We start from the raw sequence: 27,014 nt of genomic DNA, 5'->3' as shown, positions 1-27,014 counted from the left end.
GCATAATGAACTTAGATGCTACGCAATTAAAGATATATGCCTTCAGAATTAACTAATATGCTATGGAATGAAAGGCATATGCCTTCAGAATTCACTTAGATGCAATGAAATTAAAGGCATGTGCCTGCATAATTGATATAGATGCAATGCAATTAAAGGCATATTCCTTCAGAATTAACTTAGATGCTATGCAATTAAAGGCATTTGCCCTCAAAATTAACTTAGATGCAATGGAATTAAAGGCATATGCCTGCATAATTAACTAAGATGCAATGCAATTAAAGGCATATACATGTATAATTAACTAAGATGCAATGCAATTAAAGGCATATGCCTGCAGAATTAACTTAGATGCTATGCAATTAAAGGCATATGCCTTCAGAATTACCTTAGATGCTATGGAATTAAAGGCATATGCCTGCAGAATTAACTTAGATGCTATGCAATTAAAGGCATATGCCTGAATAATTAACTTAGATCCAATGCAATTAAAGGCATATGCCAGCATAATGAACTTAGAGGCTACGCAATTAAAGGAATATGTCTTCAGAATTAACTTAGATGCTACGCAATTAAAGGCATATGCCTTCAGAATTAACTAAGATGCAATGCAACTAAAGGCATATGCCTGCATAATTAACTGAGACGCTATGGAATTAAAGGCATATGCCTTCAGAATTAACTTAGATGCAATGCAATTAAAGGCATATGCCTTCAGAATTAACTTAGATGCTATGGAATTAAAAGCATATGCCTGCAGAATTAACTTAGATGCAATGCAATTAAAGGCATATGCCTGCAGAATTAACTAAGATGCAATGCAATTAAAGGCATATGCCTGCATAATGAACTTAGATGCAATGCAATTAAAGGCATATGCCTGCATAATGAACTTAGATGCAATGCAATTAAAGGCATATGCCGTCAGAATTAACTTAGATGCTATGGAATTAAAGGAATATGCCTTCAGAATTAACTTAGATGCAATGCAATTAAAAGCATATGCCTTCAGAATTAACTTAGATGCTATGCAATTAAAGGCATATGCCTGCAGAACTAACTTAGATGCTATGCAATAAAAGGCATATGCCTGCAGAATTAACTTAGATGCAATGCAACTAAAGGCATATGCCTGCATAATGAACTTAGATGCAATGCAATTAAAGGCATATGCCTTCAGAATTACCTTAGTTGCTATGGAATTAAGGGAATATGCCTGCAGAATTAACTTAGATGCAATGCAATTAAAGGCATATGCCTGCAGAATTAACTTAGATGCTATGGAATTAAAGGCATATGCCTTCAGAATTAACTTAGATGCAATGCAATTAAAGGCATATGCCTGCAGAATTAACTTAGATGCAATGCAACTAAAGGCATATGCCTGCATAATTAACTTCGATGCAATGCAACTAAACGAATATGCCTTCAGAATTAACTTAGAAGCTATGGAATTAAAGGCATATTCCTTCAGAATTAACTTAGATGCAATGCAATTAAAGGCATATGCCTGCAGAAGTAAATTAGATGCTATGGAATTAAAGGCATATGCCTTCAGAATTAACTTAGATGCTACGCAATTAAAGGAATATGCCTTCAGAAGTAAGTTAGATGCAATGCAATTAAAGGCATTTGCCCTCATAATTAACTTAGATGCAATGCAATTAAAGGCATATGCCTTCAGAAGTAACTTAGATGCAATGCAATTAAAGGCATATGCCTTCAGAATTAACATAGATGCAATGCAATTAAAGGCATATGTCTGCATAATTACCTTAGATGCTATGGAATTAAAGGCATATGCCTTCAGAATTAACTTAGATGCAATGCAATTAAAGGCATATGCCTGCAGAATTAACTTAGATGCTATGGAATTAAAGGCATATTCCTGCAGAATTAACTTAGATGCTATGGAATTAAAGGCATATGCTTGCACAATACTCTTAGATACAATGAAATTAAAGGCATTTGCCCTCAGAATTAACTTAGATGCAATGCAATTAAAGGCATATGCCTCCATAATTAACTTAGATGCAATGCAATTAAAGGCATATGCCTGCATAATTAACTTAGATGCAATGCAATTAAAGGCATATAGCTGCAAAATGAACTTAGATGCTATGCAATTAAAGGCATATGCTTGCATAATGAACTTAGATGCAATGCAATTAAAGCCATGTGCCTTCAGAATTAACTTAGATGCTATGCAATTAAAGGCATATGCCTGCAGAACTAACTTAGATGCTATGCAATAAAAGGCATATGCCTTCAGAATTAACTTCGATGCAATGCAACTAAAGGCATATGCCTTCAGAATTAACTTAGATGCAATGCAATTAAAGGCATATGCCTTCTGAATTACCTTAGTTGCTATGGAATTAAGGGAATATGCCTGCAGAATTAACTGAGATGCAATGCAATTAAAGGCATATGCCTGCAGAATTAACTTAGATGCTATGGAATTAAAGGCATATGCCTACAGAATTAACTTAGATGCAATGCAATTAAAGGCATATGCCTGCAGAATTAACTTAGATGCAATGCAACTAAAGGCATATGCCTGCATAATTAACTTCGATGCAATGCAACTAAAAGAATATGCCTTCAGAATTAACTTAGATGCTATGGAATTAAAGGCATATGCCTTCAGAATTAACTTAGATGCAATGCAATTAAAGGCATATGCCTTCAGAATTAACTTAGATGCAATGCAAATAAAGGCATATGCCTGTATAATTAACTTAGATGCTATGGAATCTAAAGGCATATGCCTTCAGAATTAACTTAGATGCAATGCAATTAAAGGCATATGCCTGCAGAAGTAACTTAGATGCAATGCAATTAAAGGCATATGCCTTCAGAATTAACTTAGATGATATGCAATTAAAGGCATAGGTCTTCAGAATTAACTTAGATGCTATGCAACAAAAGGCATATGCCTTCAGAATTAACTTAGATGAAATGCAATTAAAGGCATATGCCTTCAGAATTAACTTAGATGCTAGGGAATTAAAGGCATATGCCTGCAGAATTAACTTAGATGCAATGCAATTATAGGCATATGCCTGCAGAATTAACTTAGATGCTATGGAATTAAAGGCATATGCCTGCAGAAGTAACTTAGATGCTACGGAATTAAAGGCATATGCCTGCATAATGAACTTAGATGCTATGCAATTAAAGGCATATGCCTTCAGAATTAACTTAGATGCTATGCAATTAAAGGAATATGCCTGCATAATGAACTTAGATGCAATGCAATTAAAGGCATATGCCTGCATAATTAACTTAGATGCAATGCAATTAAAGGCATATGCCTGCATAATTAACTTAGATGCAATGCAATTAAATGCATATGCCCGTAAAATGAACTTAGATGCTACGCAATTAAAGGCATATGCCTGCATAATGAACTTAGATGCAATGCAATTAAAGGCATATGCCTTCAGAATTAACTTAGATGCTATGCAATTAAAGGCATATGCCTGCAGAATTAACTTAGATGCAATGCAATTAAAGGCATATCGTTCAGAATTAACTTAGATGCAATGCAATTAAAGGCATATGCCTTCAGAATTAACTTAGATGCAATGCAATTAAAGGCATATGCCCTCAGAATTAACTTAAGTGCTATGCAATTAAAGGCATATGCCTGCAGAATTAACTTAGATGCAATGCAATTAAAGGCATATGCCTTCAGAATTAACTTAGATGCTATGGAATTAAAGGCATATGCCTGCATAATGAACTAAGATGCAATGCAATTAAAGGCATATGCCTTCAGAATTAACTTAGATGCTATGCAATTAAAGGCATATGCCTGCAGAATTAACTTAGATGCTATGCAATTAAAGGCATGAGCCTGCAGACTTAACCTAGATGCTATCGAATTAAAGGCATATGCCAGCAGAATTAACTTAGATGCAATGCAATTGAAGGCATATGCCTGCAGAATTAACTTAGAAGGAATGCAATTAAAGGCATATGCCTGCAGAATTAACTTAGATGCAATGCAATTAAAGGAATATGCCTGCATAATGAACTTAGATGCAATGTAATTAAAGGCATATGCCTTCTCAATTAACTTAGGTGCTATGCAATTAAAGGCATATGCCTTCAGAATTAACATAGATGCTATGGAATTAAAGGCATATGCCTGCATAATGAACTTAGATGCAATGCAGTTAAAGGCATATGCCTTCAGAAGTAACTTAGATGCTATGGAATTAAAGGCATATGCCTTCAGAATTAACTTAGATGCAATGCAATTAAAGGCATATGCCTGCAGAATTAACAAAGATGCTATGGAATTAAAGGCATATGCCTTCAGAAGTAACTTAGATGCAATGCAACTAAAGGCATATGACTTCAGAATTCACTAAGATGCAATGCAACTAATGGCATATGCCTTCAGAATTAACTTAGATGCTATGCAATTAAAGGCATATGCCTTCAGCATTAACTTAGATGCAATGCAATTAAAGGCATATGCCTTCAGAATTAACTTAGATGCTATGGAATTAAAGGCATAGGCCTGCATAATGAACTTAGATGCTATGTAATTAAAGGCATATGCCTGCAGAATTAACTTAGGTGCTATGCAATTAAAGGCATATGCCTTCAGAATTAACTTAGGAGCAATGCAATTAAAGGCATATGCCTTCAGAATTAACTTAGATGCAATGCAGTTAAAGGCATATGCCTTCAGAATTAACTTAGATGCAATGCAATTAAAGGCATATGCCTGCATAATTAACTTAGATGCAATGCAATTAAAGGCATATGCCTGCAGAATTAACTTAGATGCAATGCAATTAAAGGCATATGCCTGCAGAATTAACTTAGATGCTATGGAAATAAAGGCATATGCCTTCAGAATTAACTTAGATGCAATGCAATTAAAGGCATATGCCTGCATAATTAACTTACATGCTATGGAATTAAAGGCATATGCCTTCAGAATTAACTTCGATGCAATGCAATTAAAGGCATATGCCTTCAGAATTAACTTAGATGCAATGCAATTAAAGGCATATGCCTTCAGAATTAACTTAGATGCAATGCAACTAAAGGCATATGCCTGCAGAATTAACTAAGATGCTATGGAATTAAAGGCATAAGCCTGCAGACTTAACCTAGATGCTATGGAATTAAAGGCATATGCCTTCAGAATTAACTTAGATGCTATGGAATTAAGGGCATATGCCTGCAGAATTAACTTAGATGCAATGCAATTGAAGGCATATGCCTGCAGAATTAACTTAGAAGGAATGCAATTAAAGGCGTACGCCTGCATAATTAACTTAGATGCAACGCAATTAAAAGCATATGCCTGCATAATGAACTTAGATGCAATGCAATTAAAGGAATATGCCTTCAGACTTAACTTAGATGCTATGGAATTAAAGGCATATCACTTCAGAATTAACTTAGATGCTATGAAATTAAAGGCATATGTCCGCAGAATTAACTTAGATGCAATGCAACTAAAGGCATATGACTTCAGAATTAACTTAGGAGCAATAGAATTAAAGGCCTATGCCTGCATAATTAACTTAGATGCAATGCAATCAAAGGCATAGGCCTGCATAATTAACTTACATGCTATGGAATTAAAGGCATATGCCTTCAGAATTAACTTCGATGCAATGCAATTAAAGGCATATGCCTTCAGAATTAACTTAGATGCAATGCAATTAAAGGCATATGCCTTCAGAATTCACTTAGATGCAATGCAATTAAAGGCATATGCCTGCAGAATTAACTTAGATGCTATGGAATTAAGGGCATATGCCTTCAGAATTAACTTAGATGCAATGCAATTAAAGGCATATGCCTGCAGAATTAACTTAGATGCAATGCAACTAAAGGCATATGCCTGCATAATTAACTTCGATGCAATGCAACTAAACGAATATGCCTTCAGAATTAACTTAGAAGCTATGGAATTAAAGGCATATTCCTTCAGAATTAACTTAGATGCAATGCAATTAAAGGCATATGCCTGCAGAAGTAAATTAGATGCTATGGAATTAAAGGCATATGCCTTCAGAATTAACTTAGATGCTACGCAATTAAAGGAATATGCCTTCAGAAGTAAGTTAGATGCAATGCAATTAAAGGCATTTGCCCTCATAATTAACTTAGATGCAATGCAATTAAAGGCATATGCCTTCAGAAGTAACTTAGATGCAATGCAATTAAAGGCATATGCCTTCAGAATTAACATAGATGCAATGCAATTAAAGGCATATGTCTGCATAATTACCTTAGATGCTATGGAATTAAAGGCATATGCCTTCAGAATTAACTTAGATGCAATGCAATTAAAGGCATATGCCTGCAGAATTAACTTAGATGCTATGGAATTAAAGGCATATTCCTGCAGAATTAACTTAGATGCTATGGAATTAAAGGCATATGCTTGCACAATACTCTTAGATACAATGAAATTAAAGGCATTTGCCCTCAGAATTAACTTAGATGCAATGCAATTAAAGGCATATGCCTCCATAATTAACTTAGATGCAATGCAATTAAAGGCATATGCCTGCATAATTAACTTAGATGCAATGCAATTAAAGGCATATAGCTGCAAAATGAACTTAGATGCTATGCAATTAAAGGCATATGCTTGCATAATGAACTTAGATGCAATGCAATTAAAGCCATGTGCCTTCAGAATTAACTTAGATGCTATGCAATTAAAGGCATATGCCTGCAGAACTAACTTAGATGCTATGCAATAAAAGGCATATGCCTTCAGAATTAACTTCGATGCAATGCAACTAAAGGCTTATGCCTTCAGAATTAACTTAGATGCAATGCAATTAAAGGCATATGCCTTCTGAATTACCTTAGTTGCTATGGAATTAAGGGAATATGCCTGCAGAATTAACTGAGATGCAATGCAATTAAAGGCATATGCCTGCAGAATTAACTTAGATGCTATGGAATTAAAGGCATATGCCTACAGAATTAACTTAGATGCAATGCAATTAAAGGCATATGCCTGCAGAATTAACTTAGATGCAATGCAACTAAAGGCATATGCCTGCATAATTAACTTCGATGCAATGCAACTAAAAGAATATGCCTTCAGAATTAACTTAGATGCTATGGAATTAAAGGCATATGCCTTCAGAATTAACTTAGATGCAATGCAATTAAAGGCATATGCCTTCAGAATTAACTTAGATGCAATGCAAATAAAGGCATATGCCTGTATAATTAACTTAGATGCTATGGAATCTAAAGGCATATGCCTTCAGAATTAACTTAGATGCAATGCAATTAAAGGCATATGCCTGCAGAAGTAACTTAGATGCAATGCAATTAAAGGCATATGCCTTCAGAATTAACTTAGATGATATGCAATTAAAGGCATAGGTCTTCAGAATTAACTTAGATGCTATGCAACAAAAGGCATATGCCTTCAGAATTAACTTAGATGAAATGCAATTAAAGGCATATGCCTTCAGAATTAACTTAGATGCTAGGGAATTAAAGGCATATGCCTGCAGAATTAACTTAGATGCAATGCAATTATAGGCATATGCCTGCAGAATTAACTTAGATGCTATGGAATTAAAGGCATATGCCTGCAGAAGTAACTTAGATGCTACGGAATTAAAGGCATATGCCTGCATAATGAACTTAGATGCTATGCAATTAAAGGCATATGCCTTCAGAATTAACTTAGATGCTATGCAATTAAAGGAATATGCCTGCATAATGAACTTAGATGCAATGCAATTAAAGGCATATGCCTGCATAATTAACTTAGATGCAATGCAATTAAAGGCATATGCCTGCATAATTAACTTAGATGCAATGCAATTAAATGCATATGCCCGTAAAATGAACTTAGATGCTACGCAATTAAAGGCATATGCCTGCATAATGAACTTAGATGCAATGCAATTAAAGGCATATGCCTTCAGAATTAACTTAGATGCTATGCAATTAAAGGCATATGCCTGCAGAATTAACTTAGATGCAATGCAATTAAAGGCATATCGTTCAGAATTAACTTAGATGCAATGCAATTAAAGGCATATGCCTTCAGAATTAACTTAGATGCAATGCAATTAAAGGCATATGCCCTCAGAATTAACTTAAGTGCTATGCAATTAAAGGCATATGCCTGCAGAATTAACTTAGATGCAATGCAATTAAAGGCATATGCCTTCAGAATTAACTTAGATGCTATGGAATTAAAGGCATATGCCTGCATAATGAACTAAGATGCAATGCAATTAAAGGCATATGCCTTCAGAATTAACTTAGATGCTATGCAATTAAAGGCATATGCCTGCAGAATTAACTTAGATGCTATGCAATTAAAGGCATGAGCCTGCAGACTTAACCTAGATGCTATCGAATTAAAGGCATATGCCAGCAGAATTAACTTAGATGCAATGCAATTGAAGGCATATGCCTGCAGAATTAACTTAGAAGGAATGCAATTAAAGGCATATGCCTGCAGAATTAACTTAGATGCAATGCAATTAAAGGAATATGCCTGCATAATGAACTTAGATGCAATGTAATTAAAGGCATATGCCTTCTCAATTAACTTAGGTGCTATGCAATTAAAGGCATATGCCTTCAGAATTAACATAGATGCTATGGAATTAAAGGCATATGCCTGCATAATGAACTTAGATGCAATGCAGTTAAAGGCATATGCCTTCAGAAGTAACTTAGATGCTATGGAATTAAAGGCATATGCCTTCAGAATTAACTTAGATGCAATGCAATTAAAGGCATATGCCTGCAGAATTAACAAAGATGCTATGGAATTAAAGGCATATGCCTTCAGAAGTAACTTAGATGCAATGCAACTAAAGGCATATGACTTCAGAATTCACTAAGATGCAATGCAACTAATGGCATATGCCTTCAGAATTAACTTAGATGCTATGCAATTAAAGGCATATGCCTTCAGCATTAACTTAGATGCAATGCAATTAAAGGCATATGCCTTCAGAATTAACTTAGATGCTATGGAATTAAAGGCATAGGCCTGCATAATGAACTTAGATGCTATGTAATTAAAGGCATATGCCTGCAGAATTAACTTAGGTGCTATGCAATTAAAGGCATATGCCTTCAGAATTAACTTAGGAGCAATGCAATTAAAGGCATATGCCTTCAGAATTAACTTAGATGCAATGCAGTTAAAGGCATATGCCTTCAGAATTAACTTAGATGCAATGCAATTAAAGGCATATGCCTGCATAATTAACTTAGATGCAATGCAATTAAAGGCATATGCCTGCAGAATTAACTTAGATGCAATGCAATTAAAGGCATATGCCTGCAGAATTAACTTAGATGCTATGGAAATAAAGGCATATGCCTTCAGAATTAACTTAGATGCAATGCAATTAAAGGCATATGCCTGCATAATTAACTTACATGCTATGGAATTAAAGGCATATGCCTTCAGAATTAACTTCGATGCAATGCAATTAAAGGCATATGCCTTCAGAATTAACTTAGATGCAATGCAATTAAAGGCATATGCCTTCAGAATTAACTTAGATGCAATGCAACTAAAGGCATATGCCTGCAGAATTAACTAAGATGCTATGGAATTAAAGGCATAAGCCTGCAGACTTAACCTAGATGCTATGGAATTAAAGGCATATGCCTTCAGAATTAACTTAGATGCTATGGAATTAAGGGCATATGCCTGCAGAATTAACTTAGATGCAATGCAATTGAAGGCATATGCCTGCAGAATTAACTTAGAAGGAATGCAATTAAAGGCGTACGCCTGCATAATTAACTTAGATGCAACGCAATTAAAAGCATATGCCTGCATAATGAACTTAGATGCAATGCAATTAAAGGAATATGCCTTCAGACTTAACTTAGATGCTATGGAATTAAAGGCATATCACTTCAGAATTAACTTAGATGCTATGAAATTAAAGGCATATGTCCGCAGAATTAACTTAGATGCAATGCAACTAAAGGCATATGACTTCAGAATTAACTTAGGAGCAATAGAATTAAAGGCCTATGCCTGCATAATTAACTTAGATGCAATGCAATCAAAGGCATAGGCCTGCATAATTAACTTACATGCTATGGAATTAAAGGCATATGCCTTCAGAATTAACTTCGATGCAATGCAATTAAAGGCATATGCCTTCAGAATTAACTTAGATGCAATGCAATTAAAGGCATATGCCTTCAGAATTCACTTAGATGCTATGCAATTAAAGGCATATGCCTTCAGAATTAACTTAGATGCAATGCAACTAAAGGCATATGCCTGCAGAATTAACTAAGATGCTATGGAATTAAAGGCATAAGCCTGCAGACTTAACCTAGATGCTATGGAATTAAAGGCATATGCCTTCAGAATTAACTTAGATGCTATGGAATTAAGGGCATATGCCTGCAGAATTAACTTAGATGCAATGCAATTGAAGGCATATGCCTGCAGAATTAACTTAGAAGGAATGCAATTAAAGGCGTACGCCTGCATAATTAACTTAGATGCAACGCAATTAAAAGCATATGCCTGCATAATGAACTTAGATGCAATGCAATTAAAGGAATATGCCTTCAGACTTAACTTAGATGCTATGGAATTAAAGGCATATGACTTCAGAATTAACTTAGATGCTATGAAATTAAAGGCATATGTCCGCAGAATTAACTTAGATGCAATGCAACTAAAGGCATATGACTTCAGAATTAACTTAGGAGCAATAGAATTAAAGGCCTATGCCTGCATAATTAACTTAGATGCAATGCAATCAAAGGCATAGGCCTGCAGAAGTAACTTAGATGCAATGCAACTAAAGGCATATGCCTTCAGAATTAACTTAGATGCAATGCAATTAAAGGCATATGCCTTCAGAATTAACTTAGATGCAAAGCAATTAAAGGCATATGCCTGCAGAAGTAACTTAGATGCAATGCAATTAAAGGCATATGCCTTCAGAATTAACTTAGATGCTATGGAATTAAAGGCATATGCCTGCAGAATTATCTAAGATGCAATGCAATTAAAGGCATATGGCATCAGAATTAACTTAGATGCAATGCAACAAAAGGCATATGCCTTCAGAATTAACTTAGATGCTATGCAATTAAAGGCATAGGTCTTCAGAATTAACTTAGATGCTATGCAACAAAAGGCATATGCCTTCAGAATTAACTAAGATGAAATGCAATTAAAGGCATATGCCTTCAGAATTAACTTCGATGCTAGGGAATTAAAGGCATATGCCTGCATAATGAACTTAGATGCTACGCAATTAAAGGCATATCGTTTACAATTAACTTAGATGCAATGCAATTAAAGGCATATGCCTTCAGAATTAATTTAGATGCTATGGAATTAAAGGCATATGCCTGCAGAATTAACTTAGATGCAATGCAATTAAAGGCATATGCCTGCAGAAGTAACTTAGATGCTATGGAATTAAAAGCATATGCCTGCATAATGAACTTAGATGCTATGCAATTAAAGGCATATGCCTTCAGAATTAACTTAGATGCTATGCAATTAAAGGAATATGCCTGCATTATGAACTTAGATGCAATGCAATTAAAGGCATATGCCAGCAAAATTAACTTAGATGCAATTCAATTAAAGGCATATGCCTGCATAATTAATTTAGATGCAATGCAATTAAATGCATATGCCTGCAAAATGAACATAGATGCTACACAATTAAAGGCATATGCCTTCAGAATTAAATTAGATGCAATGCAATTAAAGGCATATGCCTTCAGAATTAACTTAGATGCTATGCAATTAAAGGCATATGCCTTCAGAATTAACTTAGATGCTATGCAATTAAAGGCATATCGTTCAGAATTAACTTAGATGCAATGCAATTAAAGGCATATGCCTTCAGAATTAACTTAGATGCAATGCAATTAAAGGCATATGCCCTCAGAATTAACTTAGATGCAATGCAATTAAAGGCATATGCCTGCATAATGAACTTAGATGCCATGGAATTAAAGGCATCTGCCTGCAGAATTAACTTAGAAGCAAAGCAATTATAGGCATATGCCTTCAGAATTAACTTAGATTCTCTGGAATTGAGGGCATATGCCTGCAGAATTAACTTAGATGCAATGCAATTAAAGGCATGTGCCTGCAGAATTAACTTAGATGCAATGCAATTAAAGGCATATGCCTGCAGAATAAACTTAGATGCAATGCAACTAAAGGCATATGCCTTCAGAATTCACTTAGATGCTATGGAATTAAAGGCATATGCCTTCAGAATTAACTTAGATGCTATGGAATTAAAGGCATATCCCTTCAGAATTCACTTAGATGGTATGCAATTAAAGGCATATGCCTTCAGTATTAACTTAGATGCAATGCAACTAAAGGCATATGCCTTCAGAATTCACTTAGATGCTATGGAATTAAAGGCATATGCCCTCAGAATTAACTTAAGTGCTATACAATTAAAGGCATATGCCTGCAGAATTACCTTAGATGCAATGCAATTAAAGGCATTTGCGCTCAGAATTAACTTAGATGCAATGCAATTAAAGGCATACGCCTGCATAATTAACTTAGATGCAACGCAATTAAAAGCATATGCCTGCATAATGAACTTAGATGCAATGCAATTAAAGGCATATGTCTGCAGAATTAACTTAGATGCAATGCAACTAAAGGCATATGACTTCAGAATTAACTTAGGAGCAATAGAATTAAAGGCATATGCCTGCATAATGAATTTAGATGCTATGTAATTAAAGGCATATGCCTTCAGAATTCACTTAGATGCTATGGAATTAAAGGCATATGCCCTCAGAATTAACTTAAGTGCTATACAATTAAAGGCATATGCCTGCAGAATTACCTTAGATGCAATGCAATTAAAAGCATTTGCGCTCAGAATTAACTTAGATCCAATGCAATTAAAGGCATACGCCTGCATAATTAACTTAGATGCAACGCAATTAAAAGCATATGCCTGCATAATGAACTTAGATGCAATGCAATTAAAGGAATATGCCTTCAAACTTAACTTAGATGCTATGGAATTAAAGGCATATGACTTCAGAATTAACTTAGGAGCAATAGAATTAAAGGCAAATGCCTGCATAATGAATTTAGATGCTATGGAATTAAAGGCATATGCCTTCAGAATTAACTTAGATGCTATGCAATTAAAGGCATATGCCTGCAGAATTCACTTAGATGCAATGCAATTAAAGGCATATGCCTGCAGAATAAACTTAGATGCAATGCAACTAAAGGCATATGCCTTCAGAATTCACTTAGATGCAATGCAATTAAAGGCATATGCCTTCAGAATTAACTTAGATGCAATGCAATTAAAGGCATATGCCTTCAGAATTAACTTAGATGCTGTGGAATTAAAGGCATATCCCTTCAGAATTCACTTAGATGCTATGCAATTAAAGGCATATGCCTTCAGTATTAACTTAGATGCAATGCAACTAAAGGCATATGCCTTCAGAATTCACTTAGATGCTATGGAATTAAAGGCATATGCCCTCAGATTTAACTTAAGTGCTATACAATTAAAGGCATATGCCTGCAGAATTACCTTAGATGCAATGCAATTAAAGGCATATGCCTGCAGAATTAACTTAGATGCAATGCAATTAAAGGCATATGCCTGCATAATTAACTTAGATGCAACGCAATTAAAAGCATACGCCTGCATAATTAACTTAGATGCAACGCAATTAAAAGCATATGCCTGCATAATGAACTTAGATGCAATGCAATTAAAGACATATGTCTGCAGAATTAACTTAGATGCAATGCAACTAAAGGCATATGACTTCAGAATTAACTTAGGAGCAATAGAATTAAAGGCATATGCCTGCATAATGAATTTAGATGCTATGTAATTAAAGGCATATGCCTTCAGAATTCACTTAGATGCTATGGAATTAAAGGCATATGCCCTCAGAATTAACTTAAGTGCTATACAATTAAAGGCATATGCCTGCAGAATTACCTTAGATGCAATGCAATTAAAAGCATTTGCGCTCAGAATTAACTTAGATGCAATGCAATTAAAGGCATACGCCTGCATAATTAACTTAGATGCAACGCAATTAAAAGCATATGCCTGCGTAATGAACTTAGATGCAATGCAATTAAAGGAATATGCCTTCAGACTTAACTTAGATGCTATGGAATTAAAGGCATATGACTTCAGAATTAACTTAGGAGTAATAGAATTAAAGGCAAATGCCTGCATAATGAATTTAGATGCTATGGAATTAAAGGCATATGCCTTCTGAATTAACTTAGATGCTATGCAATTAAAGGCATATGCCTGCATAATTAACTTAGATGCAATGCAATTAAAGGCATATGGCTGCAAAATGAACTTAGATGCAATGCAATCAAAGGCATATGCCTGCATAATGAACTTAGATGCTACGCAATTAAAGGCATATGCCTTCAGAATTAACTTAGATGCTATGGAATTAAAGGCGTATGCCTGCATAATTAACTTAGATGCTACGCAATTAAAGGCATATGCCTGCATAATGAACTTAGATGCAACGCAATTAAAGGCATATGCCTTCAGAATTAACTTAGATGCAATGCAATTAAAGGCATATGCCTTCAGAATTAACTTAGATGCTATGCAATTAAAGGCATATGCCTGCAGAATTAACTTAGATGCAATGCAATTAAAGCCACATGCTTGCATAATGAACTTAGATGCAATGCAATTAAAGGCATATGCCTTCAGAATTAACTTAGATGCTATGCAATTAAAGGCATATGCTTGCATAATGAACTTATATGCAATGCAATTAAAGGCATATGCATGCAAAATTAACTTAGAAGGAATGCAATTAAAGGCATAAGCCTGCATAATTAACTTAGATGCTACGCAATTAAAGGCATATGCCTGCATAATGAACTTAGATGCAATGCAATTAAAGGCATATGCCTGCAGAATTAACTTAGATGCAATGCAATTAAAGGCATATGTCTGCAGAATTAACTTAGATGCTATGCATTTAAAGGCATATGCCTTCAGAATTAACTTAGATGCTATGCAATTAAAGGCATATGCCTTCAGAATTAACTTAGATGCTATGCAATTAAAGGCATATGCCTTCAGAATTAACTTAGATGCTATGCAATTAAAGGCATATGCCTGCAGAATTAACTTAGATGCAATGCAATTAAAGGCACATGCTTGCATAATGAACTTAGATGCAATGCAATTTAGGGCATATGCTTGCAGAATTAACTTAGATGCTATGCAATTAAAGGCATTTGCCTTCAGAATTAACTTAGATGCTATGGATTTAAAGGAATATGCCTTCAGAATTAATATACATCCTATGAAATTAAAGGCATATGCCTGCACAATTATCTTAGATGCTATGCAATTAAAGGCACATGCCTGCACAATTAACTTAGACGCAATGCAAATAAAGGCATATGTCTGCAGAATTAACTTAGATGCAATGCAATTAAAGGCATATGCCTGCAGAATTAACTTAGATGCAATGCAATTAAAGGCATATGCCTGCAGAATTAACTTAGATGCAATGCAATTAAAGTCATATGCCTGCACAATTAACTTAGATGCAATGCAATTAAAGGCATATGCCGTCAGAATTAACATAGATGCAATGCAATTAAAGGCATATGCCTGCAGAATAACATAGATTCTATGGAATTAAAGGCATATGCCTTCAGAATTAACTTTGATGCAATGCAATTAAAGGCATATGCCTCCAGAATTAGCTTAGCTGCTATGGAATTAAAGGCATATGCCTTCTGAATTAACTTAGATGCTATGGATTTAAAGGCATATGCCTTCAGAATTAACTTAGGAGCAATGTAATTATAGGTATATGCCTTCAGAATTAACTTAGGTGCTATGCAATTAAAGGCATATGCCGTCAGAATTCACTTAGATGCAATGCAATTATAGGCATATGCCTGCATAATGAACTTAGATGCAATGCAATGAAAGGCATATGCATGCATAATGAACTTAGATGCAATGCAATTAAAGGCATATGCCTGCAGAATTACCTTAGATGCGATGGAATTAAAGGCATATGCCTTCAAAATTAACTTAGATGCAATGCAATTAAAGGCATATGCCTTCAGAAGTAACTTAGATGCTATGGAATTAAAGGCATATGCCTGCAGAATTAACTTAGATGCAATGCAATTGAAGGCATATGCCTGCAAAATTAACTTAGAAGGAATGCAATTAAAGGCATATGCCTGCAGAATTAACTTAGATGCTATGCAATTAAAGGCATTTGCCTTCAGAATTAACTTAGATGCAATGCAATTAAAGGCATATGCCTGCATAATGAACTTACATGCTATGCAATTAAAGGAATATGCTTCAGAATTAAATTACATGGAATGCAATTAAAGGCATATGCCTGCGTAATGAACTTAGATGCTATGCAATTAAAGGCATATGCTTGCATAATGGACTTAGATGCTATGCAATTAAAGGCATATCCCTTCAGAATTTACTTAGATGCAATGCAATTAAAGGCATATGCCTGCAGAATTAATTTAGATGCTATGCATTTAAAGGCATATGCCTTCAGAATTAACTTAGATGCAATGCAATTAAAGGAATATGCCTTCAGAATTAACTTATATGCTATGGAATTAAAGGCGTATGCCTGCATAATTAACTTAGATGCTACGCAATTAAAGGCATATGCCTGCATAATGAACTTAGATGCAATGCAATTAAAGGCATATGCCTGCAGAATTAACTTAGATGCAATGCAATTAAAGGCATATGTCTGCAGAATTAACTTAGATGCTATGCATTTAAAGGCATATGCCTTCAGAATTAACTTAGATGCTATGCAATTAAAGGCATATGCCTTCAGAATTAACTTAGATGCTATGCAATTAAAGGCATATGCCTTCAGAATTAACTTAGATGCTATGCAATTAAAGGCATATGCCTGCAGAATTAACTTAGATGCAATGCAATTAAAGGCACATGCTTGCATAATGAACTTAGATGCAATGCAATTTAGGGCATATGCTTGCAGAATTAACTTAGATGCTATGCAATTAAAGGCATTTGCCTTCAGAATTAACTTAGATGCTATGGATTTAAAGGAATATGCCTTCAGAATTAATATACATCCTATGAAATTAAAGGCATATGCCTGCACAATTATCTTAGATGCTATGCAATTAAAGGCACATGCCTGCACAATTAACTTAGACGCAATGCAAATAAAGGCATATGTCTGCAGAATTAACTTAGATGCAATGCAATTAAAGGCATATGCCTGCAGAATTAACTTAGATGCAATGCAATTAAAGGCATATGCCTGCAGAATTAACTTAGATGCAATGCAATTAAAGTCATATGCCTGCACAATTAACTTAGATGCAATGCAATTAAAGGCATATGCCGTCAGAATTAACATAGATGCAATGCAATTAAAGGCATATGCCTGCAGAATAACATAGATTCTATGGAATTAAAGGCATATGCCTTCAGAATTAACTTTGATGCAATGCAATTAAAGGCATATGCCTCCAGAATTAGCTTAGCTGCTATGGAATTAAAGGCATATGCCTTCTGAATTAACTTAGATGCTATGGATTTAAAGGCATATGCCTTCAGAATTAACATAGGAGCAATGTAATTATAGGTATATGCCTTCAGAATTAACTTAGGTGCTATGCAATTAAAGGCATATGCTGTCAGAATTCACTTAGATGCAATGCAATTATAGGCATATGCCTGCATAATGAACTTAGATGCAATGCAATGAAAGGCATATGCATGCATAATGAACTTAGATGCAATGCAATTAAAGGCATATGCCTGCAGAATTAACTTAGATGCTATGGAATTAAAGGCATATGCCTTCAAAATTAACTTAGATGCAATGCAATTAAAGGCATATGCCTTCAGAAGTAACTTAGATGCTATGGAATTAAAGGCATATGCCTGCAGAATTAACTTAGATGCAATGCAATTGAAGGCATATGCCTGCAAAATTAACTTAGAAGGAATGCAATTAAAGGCATATGCCTGCAGAATTAACTTAGATGCTATGCAATTAAAGGCATTTGCCTTCAGAATTAACTTAGATGCAATGCAATTAAAGGCATATGCCTGCATAATGAACTTACATGCTATGCAATTAAAGGAATATGCTTCAGAATTAAATTACATGGAATGCAATTAAAGGCATATGCCTGCGTAATGAACTTAGATGCTATGCAATTAAAGGCATATGCTTGCATAATGGACTTAGATGCTATGCAATTAAAGGCATATCCCTTCAGAATTTACTTAGATGCAATGCAATTAAAGGCATATGCCTGCAGAATTAATTTAGATGCTATGCATTTAAAGGCATATGCCTTCAGAATTAACTTAGATGCAATGCAATTAAAGGAATATGCCTTCAGAATTAACTTATATGCTATGGAATTAAAGGCGTATGCCTGCATAATTAACTTAGATGCTACGCAATTAAAGGCATATGCCTGCATAATGAACTTAGATGCAATGCAATTAAAGGCATATGCCTGCAGAATTAACTTAGATGCAATGCAATTAAAGGCATATGTCTGCAGAATTAACTTAGATGCTATGCATTTAAAGGCATATGCCTTCAGAATTAACTTAGATGCTATGCAATTAAAGGCATATGCCTTCAGAATTAACTTAGATGCTATGCAATTAAAGGCATATGCCTTCAGAATTAACTTAGATGCTATGCAATTAAAGGCATATGCCTGCAGAATTAACTTAGATGCAATGCAATTAAAGGCACATGCTTGCATAATGAACTTAGATGCAATGCAATTTAGGGCATATGCTTGCAGAATTAACTTAGATGCTATGCAATTAAAGGCATTTGCCTTCAGAATTAACTTAGATGCTATGGATTTAAAGGAATATGCCTTCAGAATTAATATACATCCTATGAAATTAAAGGCATATGCCTGCACAATTATCTTAGATGCTATGCAATTAAAGGCACATGCCTGCACAATTAACTTAGACGCAATGCAAATAAAGGCATATGTCTGCAGAATTAACTTAGATGCAATGCAATTAAAGGCATATGCCTGCAGAATTAACTTAGATGCAATGCAATTAAAGGCATATGCCTGCAGAATTAACTTAGATGCAATGCAATTAAAGTCATATGCCTGCACAATTAACTTAGATGCAATGCAATTAAAGGCATATGCCGTCAGAATTAACATAGATGCAATGCAATTAAAGGCATATGCCTGCAGAATAACATAGATTCTATGGAATTAAAGGCATATGCCTTCAGAATTAACTTTGATGCAATGCAATTAAAGGCATATGCCTCCAGAATTAGCTTAGCTGCTATGGAATTAAAGGCATATGCCTTCTGAATTAACTTAGATGCTATGGATTTAAAGGCATATGCCTTCAGAATTAACTTAGGAGCAATGTAATTATAGGTATATGCCTTCAGAATTAACTTAGGTGCTATGCAATTAAAGGCATATGCCGTCAGAATTCACTTAGATGCAATGCAATTATAGGCATATGCCTGCATAATGAACTTAGATGCAATGCAATGAAAGGCATATGCATGCATAATGAACTTAGATGCAATGCAATTAAAGGCATATGCCTGCAGAATTAACTTAGATGCTATGGAATTAAAGGCATATGCCTTCAAAATTAACTTAGATGCAATGCAATTAAAGGCATATGCCTTCAGAAGTAACTTAGATGCTATGGAATTAAAGGCATATGCCTGCAGAATTAACTTAGATGCAATGCAATTGAAGGCATATGCCTGCAAAATTAACTTAGAAGGAATGCAATTAAAGGCATATGCCTGCAGAATTAACTTAGATGCTATGCAATTAAAGGCATTTGCCTTCAGAATTAACTTAGATGCAATGCAATTAAAGGCATATGCCTGCATAATGAACTTACATGCTATGCAATTAAAGGAATATGCTTCAGAATTAAATTACATGGAATGCAATTAAAGGCATATGCCTGCGTAATGAACTTAGATGCTATGCAATTAAAGGCATATGCTTGCATAATGGACTTAGATGCTATGCAATTAAAGGCATATCCCTTCAGAATTTACTTAGATGCAATGCAATTAAAGGCATATGCCTGCAGAATTAATTTAGATGCTATGCATTTAAAGGCATATGCCTTCAGAATTAACTTAGATGCAATGCAATTAAAGGAATATGCCTTCAGAATTAACTTATATGCTATGGAATTAAAGGCGTATGCCTGCATAATTAACTTAGATGCTACGCAATTAAAGGCATATGCCTGCATAATGAACTTAGATGCAACGCAATTAAAGGCATATGCCTTCAGAATTAACTTAGATGCTATGGTATTAAAGGCATATGCCTTCAGAATTAACTTAGATGCAATGCAATTAAAGGCATATGCCTTCAGAATTAACTTAGATGCTATGCATTTAAAAACATATGCCTTCAGAATTAACTTAGATGCAATGCAATTAAAGGCATATGCCTTCAGAATTAACTTAGATGCTATGCAATTAAAGGCATATGCCTGCAGAATTAACTTAGATGCAATGCAATTAAAGGCACATGCTTGCATAATGAACTTAGATGCAATGCAATTAAAGGCATATGCCTTCACAATTAACTTAGATGCTATGCAATTAAAGGCATATGCCTGCAGAATTAACTTAGATGCTATGCAATTAAAGGCATTTGCCTTCAGAATTAACTTAGATGCAATGCAATTAAAGGAATATGCCTGCAGAATTAACTTAGATGCTATGGAATTAAAGGCGTATGCCTGCATAATTAACTTAGATGCTACGCAATTAAAGGCATATGCCTGCATAATGAACTTAGATGCAATGCAATTAAAGGCATATGCCTGCAGAATTAACTTAGATGCAATGCAATTAAAGGCATATGCCTGCAGAATTAACTTAGATGCTATGCATTTAAAGGCATATGCCTTCAGAATTAACTTAGATGCTATGCAATTAAAGGCATATGCCTGCAGAATTAACTTAGATGCTATGCATTTAAAGGCATATGCCTGCAGAATTAAATTAGATGCTATGCAATTAAAGGCATATGCCTTCAGAATTAACTTAGATGCTATGCAATTAAAGGCATATGCCTGCAGAATTAACTTAGATGCAATGCAATTAAAGGCACATGCTTGCATAATGAACTTAGATGCAATGCAATTAAAGGCATATGCTTGCAGAATTAACTTAGATGCTATGCAATTAAAGGCATTTGCCTTCAGAATTAACTTAGATGCTATGGATTTAAAGGAATATGCCTTCAGAATTAATATACATCCTATGAAATTAAAGGCATATGCCTGCACAATTATCTTAGATGCTATGCAATTAAAGGCACATGCCTGCACAATTAACTTAGACGCAATGCAAATAAAGGCATATGCCTGCAGAATTAACTTAGATGCAATGCAATTAAAGGCATATGCCTGCAGAATTAACTTAGATGCAATGCAATTAAAGGCATATGCCTGCAGAATTAACTTAGATGCAATGCAATTAAAGTCATATGCCTGCACAATTAACTTAGATGCAATGCAATTAAAGGCATATGCCGTCAGAATTAACATAGATGCAATGCAATTAAAGGCATATGCCTCCAGAATTAGCTTAGCTGCTATGGAATTAAAGGCATATGCCGTCTGAATTAACTTAGATGCTATGGATTTAAAGGCATATGCCTTCAGAATTAACTTAGGTGCAATGGAATTATAGGTATATGCCTTCAGAATTAACTTAGGTGCTATGCAATTAAAGGCATATGCCGTCAGAATTCACTTAGATGCAACGCAATTATAGGCATATGCCTGCATAATGAACTTAGATGCAACGCAATGAAAGGCATATGCATGCATAATGAACTTAGATGCAATGCAATTAAAGGCATATGCCTGCAGAATTAACTTAGATGGTATGGAATTAAAGGCATATGCCTTCAAAATTAACTTAGATGCAATGCAACTAAAAGCATATGCCTTCAGAATTAACTTAGATGCAATGCAATTAAAGGCTAATGCCTTCAGAATTAACTTACATGCTATGGAATTAAAGGCATATGCCTGCAGAATTAACTTAGATTCTATGGAATTAAAGGCATATGACTTCAGAATTAACTTAGATTCTATGGAATTAAAGGCATATGACTGCAGAATCAAATTAGATGCTATGGAATTAAAGGCATATGCCTGCAGAATTAACTTAGATGCTATGCATTTAAAGGCATATTCCTTCAGAATTAACTTAGATGCAATACAATTAAAGGCATATGCCTGCAGAATTAATTTAGATGCTATGCATTTAAAAGCATATGCCTTCAGAATTAACTTAGATGCAATGCAATTAAAGGCATATGCCTTCAGAATTAACTTAGATGCTATGCAATTAAAGGCGTATGCCTGCATAATTAACTTAGATGCTACGCAATTAAAGGCATATGCCTGCATAATGAACTTAGATGCAATGCAATTAAAGGAATATGCCTTCAGAATTAACTTAGATGCAATGCATTTAAAGGAATATGCCTTCAGAATTAACTTAGATGCTATGTATTTAAAGGCATATGCCTTCAGAATTAACTTAGATGCAATGCAATTAAAGGCATATGCCTTCAGAATTAACTTAGATGCAATGCAATTAAAGGCATATGCCCTCAGAATTAACTTAAGTGCTATGCAATTAAAGGCATATGCCTTCAGAATTAACTTAGATGCAATGCAATTAAAGGAATATGCCTGCACAATTAACTTAGATGCAATGCAATTAAAGGCATATGCCTGCAGAATTAACATAGATGCAATGCAATTAAAGGCATATGCCTGCAGAATAACATAGATGCTATGGAATTAAAGGCATATGCCTGCAGAATTAACTTAGATGCAATGCAATTAAAGGCATATGCCTTCAGAATTAACTTTGATGCAATGCAATTAAAGGCATATGCCTCCAGAATTAGCTTAGCTGCTATGGAATTAAAAGCATATGCCGTCTGAATTAACTTAGATGCTATGGATTTAAAGGCATATGCCTTCAGAATTAACTTAGGTGCAATGGAATTATAGGTATATGCCTTCAGAATTAACTTAGGTGCTATGCAATTATAGGCATATGCCTGCATAATGAACTTAGATGCAATGCAATGAAAGGCATATGCATGCATAATGAACTTAGATGCAATGCAATTAAAGGCATATGCCTTCAGAATTAACTTAGATGCTATGGAATTAAAGGCATATGCCTTCAAAATTAACTTAGATGCAATGCAATTAAAGGCATATGCCTTCAAAATTAAATTAGATGCTATGGAATTAAAGGCATATGCCTGCAGAATTATCTTAGATGCTATGGAATTAAAGGCATATGCCTTCAGAATTAACTTAGATGCTATGGAATTAAAGGCATATGCCTTCAGAATTAACTTAGATTCTATGGAATTAAAGGCATATGACTTCAGAATTAACTTAGATTCTATGGAATTAAAGGCATATGCCTGCAGGATCAAATTAGATGCTATGGAATTAAAGGCATATGCCTGCAGAAATAACTTAAATACAATGCAATTAAAGGCATATGCCTTCAGAATTAACTTAGATGCTATGCATTTAAAGGCATATTCCTTCAGAATTAACTTAGATGCAATGCAATTAAAGGCATATGCCTGCATAATTAACTTACATGCTATGCAATTAAAGGCATATGCCTTCAGAATTAACTTAGATGCTGTGTAATTAAAGGCATATGCCTTCAGAATTAACTTAGATGCTATGCAATTAAAGGCATATGCCTGCAGAATGAACTTAGATGCAATGCAATTAAAGGCACATGCTTGCATAATGAACTTATATGCAATGCAATTAAAGGCATATGCCTTCAGAATTAACTTAGATGCTATGCAATTAAAGGCATATGCCTGCAGAATTAACTTAGATGCTATGCAATTAAAGGCATTTGCCTTCAGAATTAACTTAGATGCAATGCAATTGAAGGAATATGCCTGCAGAATTAACTTAGATGCTATGGAATTAAAGGCGTATGTCTGCATAATTAACTTAGATGCTACGCAATTAAAGGCATATGCCTGCATAATGAACTTAGATGCAATGCAATTAAAGGCATATGCCTGCAGAATTAACTTAGATGCAATGCAATTAAAGGCATATGCCTGCAGAATTAACTTAGATGCTATGCAATGAAAGGCATATGCCTTCAGAATTAACTTAGATGCTATGCAATTAAAGGCATATGCCTTCAGAATTAACTTAGATGCTATGCAATTAAAGGCATATGCCTTCAGAATTAACTTAGATGCTATGCAATTAAAGGCATATGCCTGCAGAATTAACTTAGATGCAATGCAATTAAAGGCACATGCTTGCATAATGAACTTAGATGCAATGCAATTAAAGGCATATGCTTGCAGAATTAACTTAGATGCTATGCAATTAAAGGCATTTGCCTTCAGAATTAACTTAGATGCTATGGATTTAAAGGAATATGCCTTCAGAATTAATATACATCCTATGAAATTAAAGGCATATGCCTGCACAATTATCTTAGATGCTATGCAATTAAAGGCACATGCCTGCACAATTAACTTAGTCGCAATGCAAATAAAGGCATATGCCTGCAGAATTAACTTAGATGCTATGGAATTAAAGGCATATGCCTGCAGAATTAACTTAGATGCAATGCAATTAAAGGCATATGCCTGCAGAATTAACTTAGATGCAATGCAATTAAAGTCGTATGCCTGCACAATTAACTTAGATGCAATGCAATTAAAGGCATATGCCGTCAGAATTAACATAGATGCAATGCAATTAAAGGCATATGCCTGCAGAATAACATAGATTCTATGGAATTAAAGGCATATGCCTTCAGAATTAACTTTGATGCAATGCAATTAAAGGCATATGCCTCCAGAATTAGCTTAGCTGCTATGGAATTAAAGGCATATGCCGTCTGAATTAACTTAGATGCTATGGATTTAAAGGCATATGCCTTCAAATTAACTTAGGTGCTATGCAATTAAAGGCATATGCCGTCAGAATGAACTTAGATGCAATGCAATTAAAGGCACATGCTTGCATAATGAACTTAGATGCAATGCAATGAAAGGCATATGCATGCATAATGAACTTAAATGCAATGCAATTAAAGGCATATGCCTGCAGAATTAACTTAGATGCTATGGAATTAAAGGCATATGCCTTCAAAATTAACTTAGATGCAATGCAATTAAAGGCATATGCCTTCAGAAGTAACTTAGATGCTATGGAATTAAAGGCTAATGCCTTCAGAATTAACTTAGATGCTATGGAATTAAAGGCATATGCCTGCAGAATTAACTTAGATTCTATGGAATTAAAGGCATATGACTTCAGAATTAACTTAGATTCTATGGAATTAAAGGCATATGCCTGCAGAATCAAATTAGATGCTATGGAATTAAAGGCATATGCCTGCAGAAATAACTTAAATACAATGCAATTAAAGGCATATGCCTTCAGAATTAACTTAGATGCTATGCATTTAAAGGCACATTCCTTCAGAATTAACTTAGATGCAATACAATTAAAGGCATATGCCTGCAGAATTAATTTAGATGCTATGCATTTCAAGGCATATGCCTTCAGAATTAACTTAGATGCAATGCAATTAAAGGCATATGCCTTCAGAATTAACTTAGATGCTATGGAATTAAAGGCGTATGCCTGCATAATTAACTTAGATGCTACGCAATTAAAGGCATATGCCTGCATAATGAACTTAGATGCAATGCATTTAAAGGAATATGCCTTCAGAATTAACTTAGATGCTATGCATTTAAAGGCATATGCCTTAAGAATTCACTTAGATGCAATGCAATTAAAGGCATATGCCTGCAGAATTAACTTAGATGCAATGCAATTAAAGGCATATCGTTCAGAATTAACTTAGATGCAATGCAATTAAAGGCATATGCCTTCAGAATTAACTTAGATGCAATGCAATTAAAGGCATATGCCCTCAGAATTAACTTAAGTGCTATGCAATTAAAGGCATATGCCTTCAGAATTAACTTAGATGCAATGCAATTAAAGGAATATGCCTGCACAATTAACTTAGATGCAATGCAATTAAAGGCATATGCCGTCAGAATTAACATAGATGCAATGCAATTAAAGGCATATGCCTGCAGAATAACATAGATGCTATGGAATTAAAGGCATATGCCTGCAGAATTAACTTAGATGCAATGCAATTAAAGGCATATGCCTTCAGAATTAACTTTGATGCAATGCAATTAAAGGCATATGCCTCCAGAATTAGCTTAGCTGCTATGGAATTAAAGGCATATGCCGTCTGAATTAACTTAGGTGCAATGGAATTATAGGTATATGCCTTCAGATTAACTTAGGTGCTATGCAATTATAGGCATATGCCTGCATAATGAACTTAGATGCAATGCAATGAAAGGCATATGCATGCATAATGAACTTAGATGCAATGCAATTAAAGGCATATGCCTTCAGAATTAACTTAGATGCTATGGAATTAAAGGCATATGCCTTCAAAATTAACTTAGATGCAATGCAATTAAAGGCATATGCCTTCAAAATTAACTTAGATGCTATGGAATTAAATGCATATGGCTGCAGAATTAACTTAGATGCTATGGAATTAAAGGCATATGCCTTCAGAATTAACTTAGATGCTATGGAATTAAAGGCATATGCCTTCAGAATTAACTTAGATTCTATGGAATTAAAGGCATATGTCTTCAGAATTAACTTAGATTCTATGGAATTAAAGGCACATGCCTGCAGAATCAAATTAGATGCTATGGAATTAAAGGCATATGCCTGCAGAAATGACTTAAAATACAATGCAATTAAAGGCATATGCCTTCAGAATTAACTTAGATGCTATGCATTTAAAGGCATATTCCTTCAGAATTAACTTAGATGCAA

At 34.6% G+C, this 27,014-nt stretch overlaps 2 long non-coding RNA genes across 2 annotated transcripts; both read right to left on the bottom strand.

Moving 5' to 3' along the window:
• Positions 1-1,222: 1,222 nt before the first annotated feature.
• Positions 1,223-8,231, bottom strand: LOC128079822 (uncharacterized). The gene is made up of 3 exons (XR_008206330.1): positions 8,076-8,231; positions 4,506-4,546; positions 1,223-1,312 (listed from the first exon to the last, which is right to left on the bottom strand). It is a non-coding gene; the product is annotated as an uncharacterized LOC128079822 (long non-coding RNA).
• Positions 8,232-17,813: 9,582 nt separating this feature from the next.
• Positions 17,814-26,913, bottom strand: LOC128079821 (uncharacterized). Its single transcript, XR_008206329.1, has 3 exons — positions 26,668-26,913; positions 19,619-19,701; positions 17,814-17,897 (listed from the first exon to the last, which is right to left on the bottom strand). It is a non-coding gene; the product is annotated as an uncharacterized LOC128079821 (long non-coding RNA).
• Positions 26,914-27,014: the final 101 nt, after the last annotated feature.

Source organism: Tympanuchus pallidicinctus, unplaced genomic scaffold (assembly GCF_026119805.1).
Source record: "Tympanuchus pallidicinctus isolate F22 unplaced genomic scaffold, pur_lepc_1.0 scaffold199, whole genome shotgun sequence".
Classification (NCBI taxonomy): domain Eukaryota; kingdom Metazoa; phylum Chordata; class Aves; order Galliformes; family Phasianidae; genus Tympanuchus; species Tympanuchus pallidicinctus.
Note: the sequence above shows the minus strand (reverse complement) of the source record. Positions and strands in the feature narration are given on the sequence as shown.